Below are 26,177 nucleotides of genomic sequence, written 5' to 3'. Positions count from 1 at the left end.
ACTGCAACGGGAATACAAGGAGGAAAACCAGGAGGAGCGACGGTGGCAGCAGCCTGGTGTTGAGAAGCCTGCTGTTGGAATACCTGCTACTGTATCGCCTGGTGTTGTGCCACCTGTTGTTGGGCCGTCTGCAGCTGCGCGGCTCGAGCTTGCATGGTCTCCGTGAGTCGTCGGACGTCTTCCTGGAGTGCGGCGATGGTGTTCTCTTGTTGGGCCAGGAGTGCAGGTACGTCCGCTGGATCCATTGAAAATGGCGAAGTATTATGTAACGTTTCAACCAGGAAAACACGGATCCAGATGCGGAGTACTGATGTTTTTATTTCTTGAATGAATACGGAGTACTCGCACAGGTGAATAACTCCGTGTGGTGTGTGCAGTGTGTGAGTGCAGTTGTCGTGGTCAGGACGGTCCGAGTTCACGCCGGGTAGACAGGTGGCTGGAGGTACAAAAGGGCTAGGCTGGAGACGAGGTCTGGAACGAGAGCAGAGGTCAAAACACAGGAGAGCAATCAGGAGATAACGCTTGGTAGATGGCATGCCAACAATACTTCGCAACCCGGAAGATAGAGGAGGAAGCTTAAATAGTGTGAAAGGGGAGGGGCGATGAGCGGCAGGTGAAACGCATCACACGACGATCATGTGCTGTTCCTGACACGCATGCGCTTTCCATTGTCTCATAATCAGGTCGTAATCTGGTGCACTTTTTTTCCAAAAGGATGAGATTGTTCTATTTTTAAATCTTCTATCTATCAGATTCTGTGGGATCCTGTGGACATTTTATTGTGAAAAGTGAAATCCTGTGGGCACTGTATTTTGAATAATTGGATCCTGTGAGCGTTTTAAATAGTGGAATCCTGTGCACATTTTGTTTTATTTTGAGATGTGGGATCCTGTGGTCATTTTATATTTTATTTTGAGTTGTGGCAACCTGTGGGCATTTTATTGTGAATAGTGGGATCCGGTGTGCACTGTATTTTGAATAGTTGGATCCTGTGAGCACTTACTTTTAAATTGTGGGATCCTATGAGCATTTTTTTATTTTTGAAGTGGGATCTTGTGGGCATTTTATTGTGAGTAGTGGAAATCTGTTGCATTTTAGTTTGATTTGTGGCATCTTGTGGGCACTTAATTTTGTGTGCATTTTGTTTTTTGAATAATTTGTAATTTAAATTTCTTTATTCTTATCATAGTGTTGTCCGTTGGACAATAGGACTGAAAATTGTTTGCACTTTATGGTACAGGTTGTGACTGTCCTTGTGCTGTGAGGAAGTATGTTCCTGAGCCCAGCTGATCTTTTTGCAAGTGTGGATGTGCACTTAAATACACTTTGAAATAGATTAAAACAACTTGTGCTGAATTTGGTTCATGATTCATCCATGCATTAAATAACTGAAAGTAACTAAGTAACTTTTACTCAAATTACATTTTAAATGAAGTAATTTTGTACTTTTACTTGAGTAAATTTTGAGATGGGTAATTTTACTTTTACTCTGAGTAGATTTTAGGCAAATTAATGATACTTTTACTCAATTACAATCATTATATTATCCCGTTACTGACCTAATGACGCCGTTACCTAGCGCCGTTAAAAATAACGGCATTATTTGCAACACTGGTGTTAGAGGACTGTGTGTTATGGTTAGAGTTAGGGTTAGAAGACTGTGTGTTGACAGGGTTAGAGTTAGGCTTAGAGGACTATGTGTTGACAGGGTTAGAGTTAGGGTTAGAGGACGGTGTGTTATGGTTAGAGTTAGGGTTAAAGGACTGTGTGTTATGGTTAGAGTTAGTGTTAGAGGACTGTGTGTTATGGTTAGAGTTAGGGTTAGAGGACTGTGTGTTGACAGGGTTAGAGTTAGGGTTAGGGTTAAAGGACTGTGTGTTGACAGGGTTAGAGTGTGTGATGATAGTTGTGATGATATACGGCCTATGTAAATATCACTTGCTGAGACAGAACTTGAGTATTTAAAGCATTGTAAGCATTGTGTAGCTCTTGTCCGTGTGATGCTAAGGACGTCTGGGTCGGGGAAATGCAGTCTCTAAGCAGCCTCTGTGTTTTGGAGCAAAGTTGACAGGATGTGAACCACTGTCGTTATTGACTGGATTATCTTGGGTTCATGACCCAGTCACAGACACACACACACACACACATGCACACACAGGTACAACAGCATCTGCTTAAGGAGATGACCTGCTAGCCTTCTACAGATGCTCTGAACTATTGATCATATTGTGTTTGCATGTGCATTTGTGTGTGTGTGTGTGTGTGTGTGTGTGTGCGTAGGTATGTATATATATTCATGCATATGTGTAGGCCTATGCTAGTGTTTGTGTGTGTGTGTGTGTACATTTATGAATATGTGTATGGTAGTGTGTGTATGTGTGTGTATATTCATGCATACGTGTACGTTAGTGTGTGTGTGTGTGTGTGTGTGTGTGTATTCATGCATATGTGTATGTTAGTGTGTGTGCGTTGGTTTATGTGGTTTACAGAGACTTTTCACCTGATTACATACCGACATTACCAGGACATTTGGGTTTATCAGGACAGGGCTGGTGTCCTCATAATTCCGGCACTGTAGATGCTCTTATCTAAGTGAGAGAAGCTCCCTCTCAAATTTTGGGGCCATGTCCTTATACACCATAAAACCATGAAAATCGCTTTACACAGTGTTGTCCCAGAATTTAGTATAGCGCCCCCCGTAGCCTGGTGTCGGAAATGCTCCTGTGTGCCCTCAGTGTTACGATTTGCGATTTCTGATTGGTTGGGCTTTAAACTGACTACTCAAGCTGTAATTGGCTAAAAGTTCTGTCAATCATGCCAGTGTTATTCGATCAGTGGGCGGAGTTTCACTACGCAGATGCCACGTCATACTAATCGTCCCATAATTTCTAAAGACTGGAAAATCAGGTAAGGTAATGACCTTTATAAATACAAACACTGTTGTTGTATAATTGCTAAACATTTATTAATACTTTAGATTTGTCTGAATGATAAATTAAGCTTTATGTTGGGTCTTAGAAAGCTATTTGTCCCGACTACAAAAACGCTGATTTCCTCTAACATTTCCATGGGTTTGTAGTATAACGTTAGCATCAAATTACTTAGCTAGTCTAGTCTTTAATACAACATAGAATGAGTAGCTCTAGCCTGCTGGGTTAGATCACAAACATTTATCACAAATATTTATCAGTGCTTTGATGCTTCTACATGAGAAAGTATGCTGTACTTGATGTTTTAGAAAGCAAATTAACGCCGCGATTATAATGCTAATTTCCGCTAGCATGTCTATGGGATTTCCAATATAACGTTAGCATCAAGCTAATTGTGTTATATAATTTCTTAGCTAATCACACCAGCACAGTCTATATACAATATAGAATGAGTAGCGCTAGCTTCAATGCCGTAATCTAAAATGTTTAAATGATTATTTTGATTTAGAATTCATTTGTTACTAAACATTTCACCCCATCTGAGTAGTAGTAGCCAGCTTGTCAGCTAGCTAGTCAGTGTTAGGGAGTTTTCTGTGACTGGGTGAGTGCTAGGTTAGTTCAGTTATTTTCTCACTTTTGTTGGGTTTAATCTGCATGAATATGTGCTCTGATGTTTATGATGTTTACTGTATTTGAATATATCATCATACAATTTAAAATGCCATTCATATTTGTAGATAACTATCTCAGGTAGTTCAGCTCCCCCAAATCACATTGTGAGAATGAATAAAATCCCCTGTAGTGGTTATTAATGGTTGGTTAGTTTGTACTTGTCATTAAGTCAGTCTACATTGTTTTTTCTTTGCAAACTATACAACACTAATTAGATAAACCCAAAAAGACAATCACAAAAATCACAGTTGTGTATTTTCAGTAACCTTATTACCAGCATGTTCTTATGACAGTTGGGCCTGCATTGTTTATATGCTGTGAATTAAGTGAACTCGCTCATCACAGCACTCTCCAGCCATTCAGAAACTCATATCTTGTTCAAAAATGCAGAAATGTGGGCTAATATGTTAGCTATAAGCCCTGAACAATCAAATAAACAGACTAAGATGTATTTAATGATATTAATGAGCAAAGTAAAACTTAAGTTTTTTTTTGCTAGGAAGAGTAGCACTTGAGTTGCCATGGAGCTGAGAAAGAGAAAGCTTAATCCAAAAGAGGAGGCTGCATATTTTACATCTGCTTGTAAAGACAAAGACGGGTTTGATGTGAAGTATATAAATGCTATAATAAATGCTATATAAATAAAGGTAATTTAATATTCATGCGTAATAGCATGTATTTGTTTTGCATTGTTGTGGTTTAATGTGATGTTTTCCAATAGCAACAAGAAGTCCACACTGGGAAGACCCAGCTTGACATGTTCTCTGTTTTCTCATGTAGGCCGTGGAGTTTTCAGCTGTGTCCATTTTGATAAGGGAGATTTTCTTTTGGAATACAGAGGGGACCTAATAAACAAACATGAATGTGAGAGAAGACAGAGAATATATAAAGAAGCGCTGAAAATATTCATGTTTGAATTTCGTTACAATGGAAAGCTTTTTTGGTATGTATATTATACTCATTTGTAGCTACACACTGACCAGTCACTTCATTAAGTCCACCTGTTTGTATCCACACTCATGCATTTGATCAGTACAACTTACCATATGTATGGTTTTTGTAGTTCTACAATAAAATAATATAATCCAGCGGTTTCTTTGCATACTTTGCCTCCTTTCACCCTCTTTAGTGGTCAGGACCCCCAGTGTGACTGCATTGATGAGAATGATCTACCACTGTGGTGGTCCTGACCATTGAAGAACAGGGTGAAGGGGACTAGTAAAGTATGCAGACAAACAGAAGTAATTGATAGAATGTAACTGTAGAACAATAAAGAGCACCTTGAAGTGGTGCTGAATAAATTGATAGTGAGTGTAAATACAAGGAGGTGTACATAAAGTGGTTGTGTGGTGATTATTTTTGAGGTTATGCTGTGATAAAAAAAAGATATTCTTTTATTCATTGTTGTACTAAAAGTTGTCTGTTATGCTTTATTTAAATGTTTCAGTGTTGATGCTTCATTGGAAGATAAGTCTCTTGGGAGACTTGTGAATGATGACCATGTTAGCCCAAACAGCAAAATGAAAACAATCAGAGTAGCGGGAAAACCCCATTTGTGTTTATTTGCAACAAGGAGCATTAGTCCTGGAGAAGAGATCACATACAACTACGGTGACTCTGAATGGCCATGGAGATGCAAGGTATTAAGATATGAGCATTCACTATAATTAAAGCAACATTCTATATGCAGATATATTTTAATAAATTCGGTGAGTGTATTTGAGCTGTGCATGGCTCAGATGTGTCCTGTGAGTGCAGTGTGTTTAAGGACATTAAGAATTTGCTGGTCAAGCTTAATCCATGAGTCAATGTGTGTCACAGGAACCTTCTATATAAGGACACTGCTACATATTGTAACTGCAGTGTTTGCTGGGATATTGTGTGCACCCGGTTGAGTTAAGCATAGACCTGTTGTGTAAGCTGCAGAGTCTCTTGCTCTGTAAGGTGCAGAGTCTCAGACTAGAGAGTCACTTGCTGTCTTCAAACATAGATTGAAACGTAGACCTGTTTCTTGAGTACTTAAAATGAGCACTAACTCAATGAATAACACTTGTAGTCTGTTCTTAAATTGTATGTCTCCTGTTTAAGTGAGCCTGTTTTAATCAAAATACTAAGTGATGGCATTGATTCCTGTGCATGTTAATGTCAACCAGTTAATGTTGATATGTATAGTGTAGGACAAAATTGTGGTCTCGAGGGACTTCTTTTTCTGAAGCTGTAGTTTGTCACAGATTATCTTGCATATTGTTTACACAACATTTCCATATACTGACAACACATGAAAATAGTTCACTGGTAACTAGCAATGATGCAGGTGGTATCTTGTCTCTGAAACGTCTTTAGGCTGTTCCTGGGAAAGAACCTGTTGCCAGTGCTAGAATGGCTACCTTATCACCTGACAAAGAGCCACGACAGGTAATTTGTATTAATATAACATTCTTAATTAACTTTTGATCCCACAAATCTATTTTTGAAGGATTGTTACACAAAAATCAGCTGTCCACAACAGCAGATGTAGATAAATGTATTTCAGGTATCATTTACAGTCAAATTTTGTTACATAAGGAATAGCAGTAAGTTAGTCAGGGCTTTTAAAAGATAACACTTTTTACTTTCCTTCAGGAATGATTGGTGTCACATTTCTGAATCTTATTTGTGTTTCTAGAATTCAGCTGAGATAGATGCTGAGGAAACAACTTCTGCACCACTGACCATGAAGGACCAGTTGTGGACTGAGGAGCACCATTTACAGATTTCATGTGAAGTAGCACAAGAGGTAATTTTGAGACACAATGCTGTGATTTTCAGAAAAATGTTGCACATTTTTTTGGAGTTGCAGTAAACATTCACTATGTAATTGCCTCAATTCTTTTATGGTCCCTGAGGAAGAAAGAACTATAAAAATTATGTCAGATTATGAACCCCTGCATTCACTAGCAGAACTTGATGAGTTCAGTAAATGGAAATTGCCTGAATGTTGTGTTGTATTGGCTAAATCCTTAATATGTGTATTTAAGATTGTGTTTGACCATGACCTGTTATGAGAGAACATTGTGTTTATTGAGGACAGTGACAGAATATCTCAAAGTGCTTTGTCTTTACTTAAGGAATATTCATGTGTCAATGTGTGTGACAGAAACCTTTAATATCAGGACACTACAACTTATTGTAACTGCAGTGTCTGCTAGGATATTGTGTGTACCAGGCTGTGTTAAGTTTGGACCTGTTTTGTAAGCACACTGTGGTTTACAGGGAGGCTATAGTAGTTTATCAGTGCATGTTAATGGCAGCCAGTTAATGTTGATGTGTATAGTGTATGACGTGATTGTGGTCTCGAGGGACTTCTTTTTCTGAAAATATATTTCAAATCACAGACTATCTTGCACATTGTTTTCACACCGCTTCCATATACTGACATCACAGGAACATGGTGCACTGGTGCCTACCAATGATACAATGATAGTGGTTTCTTGTTTCTGTAACATCTTTAGGCCATTCCTGCAAAAGGACCAGTTGCCAGTGCTGCAATGGCTACCTTATCACCTGACAAAGAGCCACGACAGGTAATTTGTATTTCCATACCATTCTTAATTACCTTTTGATCCCACAAATCTATTTTTGAGGACCTGTTGCACAAATATTTGCTGTCCACAACAGCAGATTTGGATAAATGCATTTCAGTTATCATTTACGGTCAAATTGTTTTACCCAAGGAAGTAAGCAATAGGTTAGTGATGGGTTTTTAAAAAGATAACACTTTTTACTTTCCTTCAGGAATGTTTGGTGTCACATTTCTGAATCTTATTTGTGTTTCTAGAATTTAGCTGAGATGGATTCTGAGGAAACAACTTCTGCACCACTGACCATGAAGGACCAGTTGTGGACTGAGGAGCACCATTCACAGATTTCATGTGAAGTAGCACAAGAGGTAATTTTGAGACACAATGCTGTGATTTTCAAAAAATGTTGCACATTTTTTGGAGTTACAGTAAACATTCACTATGTGATTACCTCAATTCTTTTATGGTCCCTGAGGAAGAAAGAACTATAAAAATTATGTCAGATTATGAACCCCTGCATTCACTAGCAGAACTTGATGAGTTCAGTAAATGGAAGTTGTCTGAATGTTGTGTTGTATTGGCTAAATCCTTAATAAGTGTATTTAAGATTGTGTTTGACCATGACCTGTTATGAGAGAACATTGTGTTTATTGAGGACAGTGACAGAATATCTCAAAGTGCTTTGTCTTTACTTAAGGAATATTCATGTGTCAATGTGTGTGACGGAAACCTTTAATATCAGGACACTACAACTTATTGTAACTGCAGTGTCTGCTAGGATATTGTGTGTACCAGGTTGTGTTAAGTTTGGACCTGTTTTGTAAGCACACTGTGGTTTACAGGGAGGCTATAGTAGTTTATCAGTGCATGTTAATGGCAGCCAGTTAATGTTGATGTGTATAGTGTATGACGTGATTGTGGTCTCGAGGGACTTCTTTTTCTGAAGCTGTATTTCAAATCACAGACTCTCTTGCACATTGTTTTCACACCATTTCCATATACTGACATCACAGGAACATAGTGCACTGGTGCTTAACAATGATACAATGATAGTGGTATCTTGTCTCTGTAAAGTTTTTAGGCCATTCCTGCAAAAGGACCTGTTGCCAGTGCTACAATGGCTACCTTATCACCTGACAAAGAGCCACAACAGGTCATTTGTATTGACATACTAATTACCTTTTGATCCCACAAATTTATTTTTGAGGACCTGTTGCACAAACATTTGCTGTCCACAACAGCAGATTTGGAAAATTGCATTTCAGTTATCATTTACAATTGTCAAATTGTATTACCCCAGGAACAGCAATAGGTTAGTGAGGGTTTTTAAAACCTAGCCACTAGGGTGCACACACCAGTGTATTTTAGTGCTGGTCCCATGCCCGGATAAATAGGGAGGGTTGCGTCAGGAAGGGCATCCGGTGTAAAAACGGCGCCAAATCAAATGATGCGGATCAAAAATAGAAATTCCATACCGGATCGGTCGAGGCCCGGGTTAACAACGACCGCCACTGGTGCTGTTTTCCAACAGGGCATTAGTGGATATTGGACTACTGTTGGGACAAGGAGGAGGAGGAGGAGAGGGGGGAAGAGGGTTCTGAAGCTGAAGGAGAGGAGGCAGAGCAGGAAGTTGTTAGAGTTGGTATGTTGAATGTGGGCTCTATGACAGGTAAAGGGAGAGAGCTAGCTGATGCGATGGAGAGGAGGAAGATAGATATACTGTGTGTACATGGGACCAAGTGGAAGGGGAGCAAGGCCAGGAGAATTGGTGGTGGCTTCAAACTCTTCTACCATGGTGTAGACAGGAAGAGAAATGGAGTAGGGGTAATCCTGAAAGATGAGTTTAGTAAGAGTGTAGTGGAGGTAAAGCAAGTAAGTGGCAGGGTGATCTGTGTAAAGTTAGAGATTGATGGGGTGATGATGAATGTCATCAGTGATTAAGCTCCTCAGGTAGGTTGTGATGTGGAGGAGAAAGAAGAATTCTGGAGAGAGTTAGATGAAGTTGTTTTGCAGGTTCCTAAAGAAGAGAGAGTGGTTATTGGAGCAGATTTAAATGGACATGTTGGTGGAGGGAACAGTGGTGATGAGGAGGTGTAGGGTAGATGTGGTGTTAAAGAAAGGAATACGGAAGGACATATGGTGGTAGATTTATGCTAAAAGGATAAAGATGGCTGTAGTTAACACTTACTTTAAGAAAAAGGAAGAGCACAGGGTAACATATAAGAGTGGGGTATGATGCACACAGGTCGACTATATCCTCTGTAGGAGATGAAACCTGAGAGAGGTTAGTGATTGCAAGGTGTTACCAGGGGAGAGTGTAGCTAAACAGCAGTGGACAGCAGGAAGTGAAGAAGAGGACAAGAGTGAGAGCGGAACCTAAGATCAGGTGGTGGAAGTTAAAGGATGAGGACTGTGGTGTAAAATTCAGGGATGAGGTGATGCAGGTACTGAGTAATGGTGGTGGTGTTCTGGATACCTGGGATGAGACTTCAAATGCAGTGAGGGATGTGACTAGGAAAGTACTTGGTGTGACCTCAGGACAGAGGAAGACAGACAAGGAGTTGTGGTGGTGGAATGAGGAAGTTCAGGAAAGTTTGAGAGGAAAGCGGTTGGCTAAAAAACATTGGGATTTTCAGCGAGATGAAGAAAGTAGACAGAGGTACAAGGAGATGTGTCATAAGGCAAAGAGAGCAGTGGCAGAAGCTAAAGAGAAGGCGTATAGCAAGCTGTATGAGAAGTTGAACACTAAGGAAGGGGAAAAGGATCTGTACAGATTGGCCAGACAGAGAAACCGTGATGGGCAGGATGTCCAGCAGATTAGGATGATAAAGAATAAAGATGGAAATGTGTTGTCTGGTGAGGAGAGTGTCTTGGGAAGGTGGAAGGAGTATTTTGAGGAACTGATGAATCAAGAGAATGAAAGGGAAAGAAGGTTAGAAGAGGTAGAGGTTGTGAATCAGGAAGTGCCTCAGGTGAGCAAGGAGGAAGTAAGGGCTGCAATTTGGAGAATGAAGTGTGGTAAGGCAGTTGGACCAGATGATATTCCAGTGGAGGTATGGAAATGTTTGGGAGAGACAGCAGTGGAGTTTTTGACTGGGTTATTTAACAGAATCTTGGAAGGTCAGAAGATGCCTGAGGAGTGGAGACAAAGCATAATGGTGCCGATTTTCAAGAATAAGGGCGACATTCAGAGCTGTAGTAATTACAGGTGAATAAAGTTGATCAGTCACAGCCTGAATATCTGGGAAAGAGTAGTGGAAGCTAGGCTTAGAGGAGAGGTAGAGATCTGTGAGCAACAGTATGGTTTCATGCCAGCTAAGTGCACCACAGATGCTATGTTTGCTTTGAGAATGTTAATGGAGAAGTATAGGGAAGGACAGAAGGAGTTACATTGTGTGTTTGTTGACTTAGAGAAAACTTATGATAGAGTACCGAGACAGGAGCTGTGGTATTGTATGAGGAAGTCAGGAGTAGCAGACGTTGTGGTTCATAATAGGTATTCAGGAGCAAACCCGTGCAATGCTTTATAAGTTAATAAAAGAATTTAAAAATCAATACGGAATTTAACTGGGAACCATTTTGTAGTTCTGATTACTGTTATTAATTGAATGTTTAATAGTCATATGGTTCTTAAAGTTACACTTTTAGTTAAGTATTTATCGTATTTGGTGGATTTAGACATAGCGATTGCTTAATTCGTCAACATATATTAAATGTGGATTGGAACAGAATTCATATTCTGACATCATGAAACTATACAGTCTACAGCTCTGGCTCGTCCTTTTTTGGATATTATGTTCAAGAATTTACCAACCTGTGATGGGTATTATCCACTATTCTGCTGCGGAACTGGTTCGGCTACGATACTCTCAGTTTGTTCCATTGCTCTCACTACCGGTGCCTCTGCTTTCCAACGCGGATTTGATTTATATCCCCCGTCGAAAATATATTCATCGAGGGTCCCGCCGGTCTCTATATGAGGACATAACTGCTCCACTGCAATCCATCGGATCTACTGCTCGTCGAACCCGCCGTGGACCGAGTCGGGTAGTTGACCACAGTGTGCTAGTGTGCCCAGACCGGTTGGCTAGCACCTCTACTGGAGCTGACAGTACCATAAATTCGGTCTGCTTAACATCCGCTCGTTAACGAGCAAAGGACTTCTTATCCAGGATCTCCTTCTTGACCGCAAGTATGACATCCTCTGTCTAACTGAGACGTGGCAACAACAAAATGACTTTACGCAACTTAATGAATCCGCTCCTGCTGGATATGTTTACATCTGTAAACCACGTGACTCTGGTCGAGGAGGAGGTCTTGCGATATTCCATCGGGAGGACCGAAAAGTCTCTCCGGTGTCTGCGCCTGTCTTCGCCTCCTTTGAGTCACTGGTCTGTCAACTTGCTGGTTCCACACCTACCATCATTGTGAACATCTACCGTCCTCCTAAAGGTAACAAAGACTTTCTTCAGGGTTTCGCTGCGCTGCTAACTCATCTGATCACTCTCTCACCTGCTATTATAGTTATGGGCGATTTTAATATTCATATGGACAGCACTAACAATCCCCTCACCAAAGACTTTATATCATGTCTGGGGAGCTTCGGACTGGAACAGTTTATTGACGTTCCCACACACTGTAAAGGTCACATTCTTGACCTCGTTTGCTGCTCTGGTGTCACTCCTTTTAACCATTCGGTTGAAGAGCTAGCTATATCTGACCACTCTCTCATCTCCTTTAATGTCAGTTTGCCTCTCTTCATCACGAAGCTTCCCCGTCTCATCACCTTCCGTAATATTAAGGATATTGATTCTGTCTCTCTGTCCTCCAGTATAATCTCCCACTTGGATTTCCAACAACAAATGTTCCCTGATGAACTAATGTCATCATATAACACTGGTCTTCAGGCCATTCTGGATTCTCTTGCCTCGTTGAAAACACGTATGGTTCACTTCTCACGCTCAGCCCCATGGTTTACACCTGAGCTTCGTCTCTTGAAAACCAAGGGACGACAATATGAGCGATTGTTTCGCAAAACTGGTTCATCTGTTCATAAGGACATGTATAAGGACCATATGCTGCACTATAAGGACTCACTATCACAGGCTAAATCGGACTTCTATACTGGATTAATTATTTCTATGAATGGAGACACTAGATCATTGTATGCATTTTATAAAAAAACTGTGCAAGCTCCGGACTCTCTTCCATCGTATCTCTGTTCTACTACCTTCTGCAATTCTCTTATGTCATTTTTCAATGAGAAAATTAAGAAGATTTACAAGTCTCTTGAATCTCCATCTTCTACATTGACTATCCCTAATTATTAATAATTTTTCCTTTCTTTCCTCTACATCTTTTTCATCTTTCTCTCTTCCTCCTACCTCAGAACTCTATGATCTTATTAGTAAGGCTAAGCCACCTACCTGCTCATTGGACCCTCTTCCCACTAAACTGGTCAAATCCTGTCTTCCTTCTCTGCTTCCTTTTATTACTGCAATCATTCACTCTTCTCTCACAACTGGGACTGTACCAGCTGCCTTGAAAACTGCAGCTATCAACCCAATTTAAAAAAAGCCTGGTGCTGATCCTACCGATTTTAATAACCTACGCCCTATCTCCAATCTTCCATTCATTTCAAAAATACTTGAGAAAGTTGTTACAGCTCAGCTTCACTCATATCTGTCACACAATGATCTTTATGAAAAATTTCAGTCTGGTTTCCGTTCCTCTCACAGCACAGAAACAGCACTTGTTAAAGTCACCAATGATCTCCTCTGCACAGCTGATTCCGGTCAAATTTCTATTCTTATTCTTTTAGATCTGAGCGCTGCCTTCGATACTGTCTGTCACTCCACTCTTCTTCATAGACTGTCTTTCATCGGCATAACTGACACACCGTTACAATGGTTTAAATCATATCTGTCAAACCGCACAGTTTATTCAGCTCAAAACCTTCACTTCTCAACCTTCTCCTGTAATTTCTGGTGTGCCTCAGGGTTCTGTCCTTGGCCCCCTTCTTTTCATAATCTATCTTCTCCCCCTTGGTAACATCTTCCGTAAATATCATATCAACTTTCACTGTTACGCGGATGACACACAGCTCTATCTCTCAAGTAAGCCTACTTCCAATCTTCTTCTGCCTTTCCTTACAGACTGTTTACCCGAAATAAAAACATGGCTCTCTCTCAACTTTCTCAAATTAAATGGTGATAAAACTGAGGTTTTACTTGTTGGCACTAAGTCCAATCTATCCAAAGTGACCAGTTTTTCTCTCACCATTGATAATTGTTCTGTCTCTCCCTCATCTCAGGTAAAGAGTTTGGGTGTCATCCTGGATAGTACCTTATCACTTCAGTCACACATCAACAATATTACCAGATCTGCTTACTTTCACCTTAGAAATATCAATTGTCTACGGCCTTCTCTTTCCTCCCACACTACTGCTATTCTGGTCCACAGCCTTGTTACATCCCACATAGATTATTGTAATTCCCTTCTTTTTGGTCTTCCACGTAAATCACTTCACAAACTTCAAATGGTTCAGAATTCAGCTGCACGTATCATTACAAGAACTCCCTCTTCTCACCACATCACTCCTGTTTTACAACAGCTGCACTGGCTGCCAGTTAGGCAACGCATCATCTACAAAATTTTACTACTTACTTTCAAGGCTATTCATAACCTTGCACCTCCGTATATAACAGATCTCATCAACATTACCACTCACTCACGATCTCTGAGATCATCTGCCTCCACTCACCTGTCTGTCCCCACTGTCCGCTTAAGCACCATGGGGGGCAGGGCTTTTAGTAACTCTGCTCCTAGGCTATGGAATGTCTTACCACCCGATTTAAGAAACTCTGACTCTATTACGTATTTTAAGTCAGGTCTCAAAACATACTTGTTTAGAGGTGCCTTTAATGTATGATTCCGATCTTCTGTCTATTTTATCCATTATTTTAATTTATTTGTACCTTTTCTCTGTCTTAATGTTATTTATTATTATTATTATTATTATTATTATGTAAGGTGACCTTGAGTGTCAGAAAGGCGCCATCAAATAAAATTTATTATTATTATTATTATTATTATTCTGGTCAGAACCCTGGCTGCGGCATTTTGAACTATTTGAAGTTTATTTAAATTCCGATTTGAACATCCTGACAGTAGTGAGTTACAGTAGTCTAGTCTGGAGCTAACAAAGGCGTGCACCAATTTTTCTGCATCATCTTGTGATAATGTATTTCTTAAATTAGCAATGTTGCGGAGATGTAGAAAAGCTATCCTAGTAGTATTATCTATGTATTTATCAAATGATAGGTCAGAGTTGAGTATGACGCCTAGGTTTTTGGCTACTGTGCCAGGTGTAATGGGGTAGTCTGCGAGATTAAGCATTAGATCTGGAATTTTCTGTTTTGAGGCCTTTGGGCCCAGGAGGAGGACTTCAGTTTTGTCCTCATTAAGTTGGAGGAAGTTTAGAGACATCCAGCATTTAATATCTCTTACACTTGATCTCTTACAGTGGAAAGTAAGTTGAACAGGCTAGGTAAAGTTATCTATGATTATGGTGTGGCAAGATTTGGTGTTGTGCAGAAGAAAGGAATGAGTAAGGCTGTTTGTAAATCAAGGAGGCAGGTAGAAATAGGAAAACTTGTCAAGGAGTCAAGGTTGTTGAGGAAGCGGTGGAAGCGGGGTAATGAGCAGGAAAGAGAGGGCATTGAGTTACTGCAAGACGAGTTGAAAAGTAAGTTAGGGAAATTACGGAGAGCAGAAGCTATGAGGAAAAGAAGGAAGAAGAAAAAGCGCGCTAGAGAGGCATTCTTTAAGGCAGCGTTTCTCAACCAGGGTCCCGCGGCACCAGATCTCTCAAGTTTGGTGGGCGTGAGCTTTTTTTCAGGCGGGGGAGGGATTGGAATCTGTCGCGATTACGTTCGCCACCCCCCAACCCCCCCGTCAACAACTTACGTTCGCAACTGGGGTGCCTTAAAATTTTGCATGCATATAAAGGGTGCCACAACTGAAAAAAGGTTGAGAAACACTGCTTTAAGGATCTGTTTAGATTTGTTAAAACGTTGTTTAGTCAGGAGAAGTCAGGGATCCTAAAGGTAGGAAAGAAGGAGCTTGAGGGGCATTTTCAGAAGGTGTACTCAAGGGAGGAAAAGACTAGTGAGGTGAAATTGCCAGCAGATATTCCGCCAGTAGGTGACCTACAGTGGAAGATGGATGTTAATCCCCTTAAGTGGAGTGAGGTACAGGAAGTAGTGCGGTGCGCAAAAGCAGGTTCAGCACCAGGGCCTAATGGAGTTCCATATAGATTATATAAAAGTGCACCAGATGTTTTGAAGTTGTTATGGAGGTTGATGTTTATAGTGTGGAAGAAGGGGATTATCCCAAAGGACTGGCGAAGGGCAGGTGGTGTTCTTATTCCGAAAGAGAAGGATTCTGTAGCCATAGAGCAGTTTCGTCCCATAAGCTTGCTTAATGTGGAGGGTAAAATATTCTTTAGTGTAGTTGCACGTAGGTTGGCAGCATTTCTGGAAAAGAATAAGTTAATTGATACATCGGTGCAAAAAGCAGGGATTACAGGTTTTTCAGGGTGTATAGAGCATAGTAGCATGATTTGGCACCAGATTCAAACAGCAAGAGCAGAGAGAAGTGATCTACATGTGGTATTCTTAGATCTGGCTAATGCTTTTGGTTCGGTACCGCATGCTCTGTTGTGGAAGGCATTTGAATTTTTTCAGGTTCCAGATGAGATTGCGAGGTTAGTTAAAGCTTATTTTGGAGACATTCAGTTTTGTTTCAGCACAGAGGAGTTTGTTACATCTTGGCAACGTCTGGAAGTAGGTATAATGGCAGGGTGCACAATCTCATCATTGGCATTTACAATAGCAATGGAGGTGATTATCAGGGCTTCTAAGTGGGTTGTAGGTGGGGAGAGGCTGCATGATGGCACCCGGCTCCCACCGATTAGGGCATACATGGATGACATGACTACATTAACGACTACTGTTCCATGTACTCGGCGGCTGTTGGAGAAGCTAGGGGATAATCTTAGGCTGGCTAGGATGAAGGTTAAACCCAGTAAGTCTAGGAGTGTTTCAATTGTGAAAGGGAAGTTGACACAAGAAAAGTATGTGATGGAGGGAGAAGTAATACCGTCTATTCTGGAGAAATCAGTTAAGAGTCTAGGTAGGTGGTACACCGCAGCACTGAACGACAAAGAGCAGGTTGTAGAGTTAAGGAAGGAATTGGGTGAGGCGATTAATAGTATCGATAAGTCCTTTTTGCCAGGTAAATTAAAGTTGTGGTGTTTGCAGTTTGGATTGTTGCCTCGTCTAAGGTGGCCACTGACAGTGTATGATATTCCAATGACTGAAGTTGAGAGGCTAGAAAGGATTGTTAATAAGGCTGTAAGAAAATGGCTTGGGGTTCCACATTGTCTTAGTAGTGTGGCATGGTTTGGGAGAGGAGTGCTAGAACTGCCACTAACAAGCTTAGTTGAGGAGTTTAAATGTGCCAAGGTAGGCCGAGAAATGTTGTTGATAGGGTCGAAAGATGCACTGATCAAAGCAGCGGCACCAGTGACACGTACAGGAAGAAAGTGGAATTCCCAAGAGGCAACTCAGGCAGCAAAGAGGGCATTGGAGCATAGAGATGTTGTAGGGCACGTGCAAAATGGGAGGGCAGGACTAGGGTCAGGTGATACATGGAGGGCATTCAGCAAGGCCACATCTCCTGAGAGAAGGCGAATGGTGACTGGTTTTATTCAAGAGCAGGAGGAAGTAAGGTGGGCAAAAGCTGCAGGACAGAGTAAGCAGGGTCAGTGGATGAAATGGGAAAGTGTGGAGAAGAGGAGAATCACCTGACGAGAGTTGTGGGCATTGGATGCAAGTCGTATAAAGTTTCTTGTGGGAGCTACTTATGATGTGCTTCCAATTCCACAAAACCTTGGGCAGTGGTTTGGTGAGGATCCAACTTGTAAACTATGTGCAGGAAGTGGTACATTGAAGCACATCCTGTCGGCATGCAAGGTGAGTTTGTCACAGGGACGTTATACATGGAGGCATAATCAGGTACTTAAATCATTGGCAGGTGCACTTGATAAGAAGCGGTTGGAAGTTAATGGCATGCCAGTTGCTAGTTCCAATAGAGTAATTAGGTTTGTGTGTGAGGGGCAGCATAGCAAGGAGCCAGCACAGTTTTCAAAAGTTGGTGGTAAGTGGGCTGATGCAAGAGATTGGAAACTGTTGGTTGATGTAGGCTGTAAATTGCAGGTTCCAGAGTGTATTGTTGTCACAAACTTGAGGCCAGATGTTGTGTTGTACTCTGAAAGTAATTGGATAGTGTATTTCATAGAGCTAACTGTTCCATTTGAGGACGAAGTTGATGCAGCACATGAAAGGAAAAGGTTGAAGTATGCAGATTTGGTGGCTGAGGTAAGAGAGCGGGGCTGGCAAGCATATATTAGACCTGTAGAGGTAGGGGCTAGGGGTTTCGTGGCGAAGTCTGCCACAAGACTACTGGCTGAGTTTGGATTTAGAGGCTGTGTGATGAGAGCAGTGGTAAAAGAGTTGTCAGCGGTAGCTGAGAGATCTAGTCAGTGGGTGTGGCTAAGAAGGGCTGAGGTTAGGTGGGGTAAGGATAGTACTTGAAGAGATCAATTGTTTGGTGTGTGTGATGTTGAGATATGGGTAGGATTGTCACTTGGCTTTTCCGATAGCCGTCGGGTAGCAGGGTTGTTGGTAAATTCTGTGATGGGCTACATTGTGAGCTTGGAGGGGGGTGGGTCTGGGACGCCAGACTCCACTGATGAGCCTTCTGGAGGTGTTGGGGGCTCAATTCATCGAAACACCAACAAAGGGAGGTGCCTTCCTGATGACCCCAAGGAAAAGCTTGCAAGGTATTGTGTGTGTCCATGTCACTTTGTTTTGAAGGTCAGTCCAGGTTTGTTTGGTGGTCTGAGTACTTGGCAGTTGAGGCAATGGACCATGAACATAGTGCACTGTGCTTCTGGATCCTTGTCGAGCCAGTATCAGATTGTAGCTGCTGCTGTGTTCTGTTCAAGCAACTAGTGTGTGCATAGGAATCACATATTTGAAAAGTTCCAATCTGGTTTTAGGCCCCATCACAGTACTGAAACAGCATTAGTTAAAGTAACAAATGATCTCCTCCTTGCTTCAGATCAAGGCTATGTATCACTGTTAGTGCTTCTTGATCTTAGTGCAGCTTTCGACACAATTGATCATAGGATCTTGCTAGAAAGGTTAGAACGCTGGGTTGGAGTCTCAGGCACAGCCCTTTCATGGTTTTATTCTTACTTAACAAATCGCTATCAGTTTGTAGAGCTCAATAATATTCCATCCAAACGTACAAAAGTTAAATATGGGGTCCCGCAAGGCTCCATTATTATTTACATTATATATGCTACCATTGGGCACAGTTATAAACAAACATAGTGTCAATTTTCACTGCTATGCAGATGACACTCAACTTTACATATCAGCCAAACCTGATGACAAACTCAGTTTAAGAAAAATTGAGGCCTGTGTAAGTAACATAATACAGGAAGATGATAAATCCTGCACCTAACATCCGGAGTCATGCAACAGGCTTGGCTAGGATGTATTAACCAACTAACAACTATGATCTAATAATACCTACACAATACTACTAAGAAGACAAGATATATTTCACACACCCTATGCAGATATAGGCATAATTGTTGGGCAACTTTTTCTATGATCTTAGATATAAATGACGTGTTTGAAATGGGTCTATAATTAGCACAGTCGGATCAAGATTTGGTTTCTTGATCAGAGGTTTAATAACTGCTAATTTACATGATTTGGGCATGTGACCTATTGTAATGGATGAGATAACTACAGTTAGAGGAGGTTCAGTTACCGCTGGTAATACCTCTTTTAATAACTTTAGACTCGGTTCCCTCAGAGTGCAGGTAGCACAATTTAAGGAAGAAATTATTTTCTCTAATTCTGATTGTGGGAGTGGATGAAAAGCATCAAGTTTTTCTCCCAGTATGTAATTTAAATCAATATCAACCAAACCAGATGACATACCAGTTGTTTTGCTAATAAAAGGTTTTTTTTTATTATCAAAGAAATCTATAAATACATTACTAGTGAGGTTTACTAGAATCTGAGGTTCTTCGCCTGCTTGATTTTTTGTAAGTTTGGAAATAGTATTAAAAAGAAATCTAGGATTGTTTTTATTTTTCTCTATCAGTGAGGCTAGGTATGCTGAGCGTGCTTTAGTGAGAGCCCATTTGTAGTCAATAATGCTATCCTTCCAGGCACAGTGAAATACTTGTGAGATCGCCATTTACGCTATAATTTACGTGCTATTTGTTTGAAGTTTCTAGTTTGGTCAGTGTACCACGGAGTGAGCTTTTTATATTTGAGTGGAGCTACTATATCTAGAGCTGATCTGCAGGTATTCTCTATACAGTTGGTTAGACTGTCTAACTCTCCTGGATCGGATGGCGATCCTTTCTAGACACTTTATTAGGAGTATCTCCATATACACTCCATCTATTCAACTCCACTTACATGTAGGACCACTTTGTAGTTCTGCAATTACAGACTGTAGAGCATTTGTTCCCATACATACTTTGTTAGCCCTCCATTAACCCATTCATCAGTGGTCTGGACCCCTGTATTTGAGCTGATGGACCACTTAGGCACAGATGGATAAGACACAGCAGTGTTGCACACACTGTCCACATACTGTACACTCTATTACACACTGCTACTTTGTTGGTCTGCCTTGTAGATGTAAAGTCAATCTTTTTGCTGCACAATTCTTTTATGTCATCCTCTAGTTTTTCATCAGTGGTCACAAGATCCCACTGGATTTTTTTTGTTAGTCCACTGTTCTGTGGGAGTCATGAAAATTGAAGGATAGGATGAAAAGGCGATAGCAAAGTATGCAGAGAAACAAATGTTTACATATATTTTCAAATACACATGCTGATTCATTGTAATTCCCTTTTTTATAGAGATACAGAAGACCCAGACAGATAGGAGCATTACTGTGGGATGCTCTCCTGGTATTTAATTTAATCACATAGATGGACATTAGGTGTCACACAGAATTTTAATTGTGAATCACAATTTACATGGCAGCTAATCATTAGGATATTACATGATCACAGTAATCTCACACTTTTTAAATTCTGTGACAGTAAATCATTTTACATTTGCTTAATGCAAAATTTGTAACTTGTTTTTTGTTTGTTTTTAATAGTGTGCAATGACAATTCTGCAGCAGAAATCAAAGGTCCTGGGAAAAGGACAAAAACACTGTGGTCTAAACAAGAAGTGATGGCTGTGATGAAAACACTTCAAGCCTCATATAACAAAAGGAAAACTGGCCACGTTGGGAGAATGTCAGCAGTGCAAAGATGCTGAGGACCCTGTACTGGCAGGCCGAACAGTACAAAATATAAGAGATTTTGTTAGAAACAGAGGGAAAACATTTCAAAGGAAAGCCCAGTCTAATTGAAGATTTTACAATAATACATAGTTTTGTTTCAGGCTTTGTGGATTTGTTTTTTTTCCTTAAAAATGTAGGAAGAGAGATTATTCTCTTGTTTTTTAATATAATTTACATTAAAATACAAATTATAAATAACAGCTATAAACTCATTATGTCCAATGTTTATTCAATGCAAGGACTTGTTCTTCTTAAGCATGCCTGTCTTGGTAATGCATTAAGCAGTCATGTTTGTGTTTGTGTATAATCAAGTTCTAGTAAACCATCCTTGTCCTTCTAAAACAGTGAAATGGCCATTTTTGTGTATTGTTAAGTGAGTGTACTGGTAAAGCAGGTAAGACCTTATAGACCACATTCTAGCTATAGGCGGGACATTTTCAACATGTCCCCATATGCAAGCACAATGTCAGGTTGACATGTAAAGAGTTTGATTTTGTCTAGAAGAAATCTGAAGTGATATTCATGTTCTGCAAAAAAATCCAGATTTTTTAATGTAGCCAGCAACTCTTTAGAGCAATGGGAAAGGTAGGTCCCTGTAAACCACATTCTAACTGGTTTGGCAAGGAGTGTCCTCGTAAGACATAAAAACCAGTATGTGTGTGTGTGTATGTGTGTGTGTGTGTGTGTGTGTGTGTGTGTGTGTGTGTGTGTGTGTGTGTGTGTGTGTGTGTGTGTGTGTGTGTGAATGGCGCTACCGCGTGTGCGCGGACGTTTATATAGTAGAACTAGAGTGAATGGCGCTATCGTGAGTCTGTGCTTGCATTTCCAGTTTGGTGCCAGGGCAGGGGGGTAAAGCCACTGTCACAACACCCCAAAAGTTCCCCCTAAATGAGGTGTGTTGTGAGACATCATTTTGTGAATGCAGCAACAGTATTGGCAACTTAACGATTTTGTCGCTATTTTTAGCTAATTAGGCTAAAACGTTCAGACAGTGTTTAAGAAATGGCAAATGTTTAAATGTCTAGCGTTTACAGTAAGTAAAATGTTAACATCAGTATGTAACACAACCATTCGGTTTCGCTTTCAACCTTTTTCTTATAAACAAACACATTGTGCGTTGGCATTAGCCACTCTATTTTCAGATGTTTAAGTATATATTATGAGGCACAGACTGTTCCACAGCACTGAATTCTGAATGGCCTCATCAGATTAAGTACTGTATCTCTCAGAAACATATTGAGTCTTGTGACTATAAGGCAGTGAGTTCAGAATAAGTGAAGCTTCCAGCCTGGCCATGCTCTGCTCCGCCGTGCAGATGAACATATGCTCTTCAAATGTCTGAAGGTTATTTGCTCTAACTCCATGATGTTCCTTTTCAAAGGCAGCGGTCCTTAACTTCCTTGAACTTTGTCCTACAGTGCAGACAAGATCCAATGAAATCAGTGTGGGTAAAACCACCAAAGCCAACAGCTTGCAAAGTTTTTTAAATATAAAAAGAATTAAAAATCGATCGACTTCCCATTTCATGTGCTGATTCATACTAATAAAGTCTAAAAGCATGGGTATATTTCAAAAGGTCAATACCAACAAGGATTTAAAAGACTGTGACGTAATTTATGATTATTTTGATTGCCGAACGTGTGTGAGTGTATGTATATCTGTGTGTTTATGAATATCTGTGTGTGCAAAGCTGGTAGATATCATTTAGGGGTCCTTTGTCTAGATAATGTTAAAATGAAAATGCTTTGGGTTGGTGCACAAGGTTTATTCACAGCTCCTTAAAATTATCACATAACACAAAAGGAGCAAATGTCTCAGCAGGCAGTTTACCAGCTAAAATGTCCTCCTGCATGAACTACAGCTTTATCTTCAAATTTATCCAAACAATATTCATTTTTGCTTAAAGGCCTTAAAAAAAAAACAAAAAAACCCGGAGGGATGCTAAACACTACATGTTTGTGAACTTGCTATTTGTGAACAGCTTTGGGAGCAAACACAACCATCATACTTGCATATTAACACAATGTTTGGATTTCGTACGATGAACTGAATCAACAACAGATGAAAAGCATAAGAATGGATCAACTTAAACAAGCAGCTCACTGAGTGAGTTTTCTAGACAGCAGATGCTCGCTGATTGAGGCTTATCCAGCAGCCAAGGAAATCACTCCTTATTATTCATGTCAGATGTGTGGCTCAGGCCTGATTTGATCTTTACAAACAGATAGAAGGTACATGAGAAAAGACGAATTTGGGATGCACGCAGACAGGTCGACTAGACAGACCCCCGTCATTACCTGGTAAACATTTAAGTTTCCATCATCACAGGCTGCATTTGCCTCTCATTTCCAGATGTTTATGTGACAGAAAAACCCGTGTTCTGGATTAATACATAAATACATAGGTGTTCATGTACGTCCTGCTGGTGTTAAATTTGTGTTTGAGGAGTCCTTTTAACACTGGGATTTTTGCTGTGTTTGCCCTGGTTGGTCCTGGGTGGTCCTGGTTGGCCCTGTGTAACGCTGTCAGCATCAAGGAGGGAATTCCAAAGGCAGGCTGGTAAATGCAGGCGTTGGTCAAATCCGTGAGGGAGTTAGGGTTAGAAACATGACATAGAAACATAACCAACATGTAACTACATGCTGAATATAGAAACAAACCACAACACAACACTGAAGCACAAACACGAAAGTAGGCAGGGCTGTAAGTGAATCAACATACGACTATAGATAACCGACAATGAACAGCAACACAAAAGACCAAACACCAGGATTAAACTGACAAGACCAAATGAGCAACACATCAATCCAATAATGAGAGGGCTGAGTTAAAAAAATACAAGGAAGGACTTCGAACGCACATGGCCACATAAACAAAACATACATGATTGACAGCTGGGGGAGGGGCTAATCATGGCACCCTGGTTGGTCCTGGTTGGCCCTGGTTGGTCCTGGTATACACAGCAGAAAGTGTTCACCATAACCATTGCTGTCATTTTCTTTCTACTTTTCCTGGTGAGGGACACAGTGTTGTCAGGCTGAGATCTGTCCTGACTTTTCTATTCCCTGTGACAGATTCCAATTCCTCCTCTGGGACACCCAGGTGACACCCATGTTGCTCCCAGGTGACACCCATGTTGCTCCCAGGTGAGCTGTGAGATCTTACTAGCAGGTCTTGTACCTGCCTCTGGAGCTCTTTCCTGTGGGAGATAGCAGGATTTGTTACAGTGGGGGACCAGGGTTATCCCTATGAAACGCCCAAACCACTTAGTTCTGTTCCTCTAAAACACCGGAAGCCTCCTGGTTTGCAAAGCTCTGCACTCATTCATGGAGTGAAATTTCAGCAACCTGGAGAGAACTGTTTTGTGCAGCTTTTGATGGTATTGATGGCATTGTTTTGTACCATTTTGAGCTTTCAGTCACTAACCATATCTCATGACCATGGATAGTGATGTAGAACTTGTGCACAGAGAGCTGTACCTAGGACTGAGCTCCAGTTTCAACGACACTTCTGCTGACTGTGCTTGCCGTCTCACGTTCCCTTTTCTATCACTCATGAACTAAACCTCAAGATACTTAAAAAGTACTCCACTAAGTCAACAAAACTGTGACCACAGCTCTTCATTCATTCATTCCAAAACTGGACCACTCAAAACAGTGACCCATGTGTTCTGTAAATCTCCATCAAAGTCAAAGTCAAATTTATTTATATAGCGCTTTTCACAACACACGTTGTCACAAAGCAGCTTTACAGTCATATGGGTCCAGATCCCTAATGAGCAAGTCAAAGGTGACAGTGGCGAGGAAAAACTCAGGACACAGCACATCAGCACACAGAACTTATACAGATTTACAGGGTGTCACGGTACGGCGGGCCCCCTCCTGGTCGATCCGTATACAGCGGCAGCTGTCCTGTTGTTGTGGGCGTTGTGTTCGTCCCTCAGGTGGGCGGAGCCCGTGATCCGTCTCACGTGAGGGTCGTTTGTTTGTTTATATATGTCTTGTCTTTGTACCAGTTGACCGCTGGTCATTATATCCTTACTTACGTATCATGTCACGGGTTTTTGGTTTGCGCAGTTTCTATATTAAACCATCCCTTTTCCCTGAGACTTGGCGTGATCGCTTCCATTTTATTTCGCTCACCCTGCCCGTCACACAGGGTAATACATATTTTCCTTCTTTGCACCACTCAGTAATAATTATAATAATAATAACCTGAACCTGTGTCCCCTTCTCACTCAACGTTCGATAGTGCTGTCTGAGGTGGAAGTGGAAATTGTCTTTCACACAGTCATTCACCAGACATTCCCAGGTTCCCATGGGGTTACCGGGTCTATCCAGCAAAACCACCTTTTGACGAATGCTGCTCACCACCGCTAGATGATCAGCTGACAACTTTGCCCCTCTTTTAATCCAACTGTCTAGAACAACTGCAAAATCATTACACCACCCCCCAGTCCTGAATTCAGGGACTTGATCCATTCTTCCTAATCTGGGCAGGGTACTCTTATTTACATAACATCTTCCATGGGGGTTGTTGTATTACCTCTCCCATCAGACCTGTTCACCAGGTCTGATGTAATCAGGCAGAATTGCTCTCCAGAAAATACCAGTTAATACAATACCAGTTGATAAAATATTACCTAAATTAACTCATGAATACATTTGGCTCCTGCTAACAGAATCCCATGTTGTCATCTTCTGGGAAGCTGCAGAGTTAGACTTGGTATTCCTAATAGTGATTTGGTTTCTCTAGTGTTTTTATCTAGTATGTGCTTACACTACACCATATGTTGGAGAGCAGGGCTCCTTGGAGAACACTGTTACTGTGGTCCTGAGGTCCTGTGGTCCTGTAACTGGCCATACTATCTGTATGGCTGGCATCAGTCATCTTCGCAATTTGCACAGCAACTGGTTTTCACTGTTGTTGTACTTAGTAGTCAACTGCTCTCCTTACATTGGCACACTAAAAGTCTAAAATTATTTTACTATTTAACTTAATTTTTATACTTTATATTTTACTGTATATTTCTATCGTACCTTCCTTTATAACCTATGTCTATGTCTATCCGCTACTGGATGTCAAGAATTTCCCTCTGGGATCAATAAAGTATTTATCTGTCTCTCTATCTATCTAAAGGCTTTTTAAGGTGACAATAGAGAAGAAACTTTTTTGAACTGACACAAGAACCTCCAAGATTCAGACACACATACAGCACAGACGCACTGAGCTTATCTGGATGAGCTCAGAGTGTTAGCATCTACTGAAGTCACCGTTGCTACTGAATCATCTCCCACAGTCTGCCCCTGACATTTGACCAGCAAGTACACTGTTCAAAAGAAAAGTGTGCAATGGAACTCCAGAAACTTGCCATAGTAATTACTCTATTTAGTCAAATATTACCAAAGCAGGATGTTTTTTTTAATGAGGGCATTAATAAAAATGCAATCAACTGCATTTTTGTGGGGATGTAACATCTTGCCTTGTGAGGAGATATTGACACCGGCAGAGAATTATACTGCCAGTTCAGGAAGTACTTCTGCGGACACTTGAGGGC

The 26,177-nt window shown here is 40.9% G+C and overlaps 2 long non-coding RNA genes across 2 annotated transcripts; both read left to right on the top strand.

The window, feature by feature from the left end:
* The first annotated feature begins 2,825 nt into the window (after positions 1-2,825).
* LOC143524946 (uncharacterized) lies at positions 2,826-6,334 on the top strand. Its single transcript, XR_013133528.1, has 5 exons — positions 2,826-2,907; positions 4,383-4,545; positions 5,050-5,242; positions 5,946-6,017; positions 6,268-6,334. It is a non-coding gene; the product is annotated as an uncharacterized LOC143524946 (long non-coding RNA).
* Positions 6,335-7,444: 1,110 nt separating this feature from the next.
* LOC143524945 (uncharacterized) lies at positions 7,445-20,714 on the top strand. The gene is made up of 3 exons (XR_013133527.1): positions 7,445-7,530; positions 20,184-20,234; positions 20,432-20,714. It is a non-coding gene; the product is annotated as an uncharacterized LOC143524945 (long non-coding RNA).
* Positions 20,715-26,177: the final 5,463 nt, after the last annotated feature.

This window comes from Brachyhypopomus gauderio, chromosome 10 (genome assembly GCF_052324685.1).
Source record: "Brachyhypopomus gauderio isolate BG-103 chromosome 10, BGAUD_0.2, whole genome shotgun sequence".
In the NCBI taxonomy this organism is placed as follows: domain Eukaryota; kingdom Metazoa; phylum Chordata; class Actinopteri; order Gymnotiformes; family Hypopomidae; genus Brachyhypopomus; species Brachyhypopomus gauderio.
The sequence above is the reverse complement of the archived record's forward strand: the minus strand, read 5'-3'. Positions and strand labels throughout refer to the sequence as shown.